Here is a 1,391-nt window from a genome sequence, read left to right on the forward strand (position 1 = left end):
CTGGCTGCTTTGGTTAAAGGACAACTGAATCTAAATTTTAATTAAGGGTTAGCTGAACGCTCGTCCCCCACGCGTTTGACAACGTGCTTTTCCCAAATGAACACGGGGACTGGTTGTGGCCCCCGATAGGATTGAAGGGTTTCTTCTTGGGGTGGTTTGTGGATTTTTGTTTGGAGACCAATCCGTCCGCACCCTCCATCCTCCCTCTTTCTGTTGGTGCCTCCGGACCCGGCTGATGCCCTAATGTCCATGCGGCTTCGGATCCTGCTCCTCATCGCTTCCCAATCGTAGGCCTGGTTGTTTGATGCCTTCATCCGTCACCGGAAAAGGGAAAAGAACAGAGAGACCCACTGGTGCCTATGGTTCCAAAGGCGTTTAATTCCCCTGCACCCGGTTTTCAGAATGAATTTTCCATCATCAGCTCTAGACACCCCCCCCCCCCCCCCCCGCCTAGTCCTCCAGGCGTGTGAGTGGTTGTCAGGAGCGTCACTCCTCCCCGAGTTGGTCCCTTTTCCCAGCATTTGCTCCTGTCACGCCCGACTTGCCAGTGAACACGCAGGAGAGCACAGATGGGCCAGGCTCAGGCTCCGGGCCGGTGCAGTGGGCGATCTGTCCACTGGGGGGCTCTGCCCCATGCCCCACACTTCACCGGACCCACCTGTGTCCGGCCCAGGCCACCCCTCTCATCCCTGCTCCTTCCCTGGGCCCCGGAACTTACCCACTCGGGTCACCTCCCCGGGGGCCGGAGGCTCTGCCCGGGCCCTCGGACGCAGAGCTAACCTGGGGTGCGTGTCAGGGGCGCATATCCAGGCAGGGCAGCCCCGGGGGTGACCCCGTCTTCAGAGCAGGGCCAGGGCGGTGCCGTGAGGTTTCTGTAGCCGCCCGGACAGCTTCCTCCCGGCGGGACATGTGGCCGTGCAGCGGCGTCCCCCGTTTGCGATCCCTGGAGGCGACCCTAACGGTCAGGGCTGTACCTGGTCGAAGGGGCCGCAGGGCGATGAGTCCAGTGAGTCAGTCGTATTGAAGCCGTTCTCACCTTGGGGCAAAACATCAGCCTTCGCGCCCGGCCGGCGTGGCTCAGGGCTTGAGCGTCGACCTGTGAACCAGGAGGTCAGGGTTCGGTTCCCGCTCAGGGCACAGGCCCGGGTTGCAGGCTCGATCCCCAGTGTGGGGCGTGCAGGAGGCAGCCGGTCCATGACTCTCTCTCTCCATTGATATTTCCCTCTCTCTCTCTCCCTCTCCCTTCCTCTCCGAAATCAATAAAGACATATTAAAACATAGATATGTATCTGGCTTCTGCAGCAGGAGCAGGAGCAGCAACACAAAGATGTCCCCTCCCCCCAGAATTCTTTCCATCCACCTCCCGGGCCCCCCCCACCACGGCCCCCCCA

This window comes from Myotis brandtii, unplaced genomic scaffold (genome assembly GCF_000412655.1).
Source record: "Myotis brandtii unplaced genomic scaffold, ASM41265v1 scaffold97, whole genome shotgun sequence".
In the NCBI taxonomy this organism is placed as follows: Eukaryota; Metazoa; Chordata; class Mammalia; order Chiroptera; family Vespertilionidae; genus Myotis; species Myotis brandtii.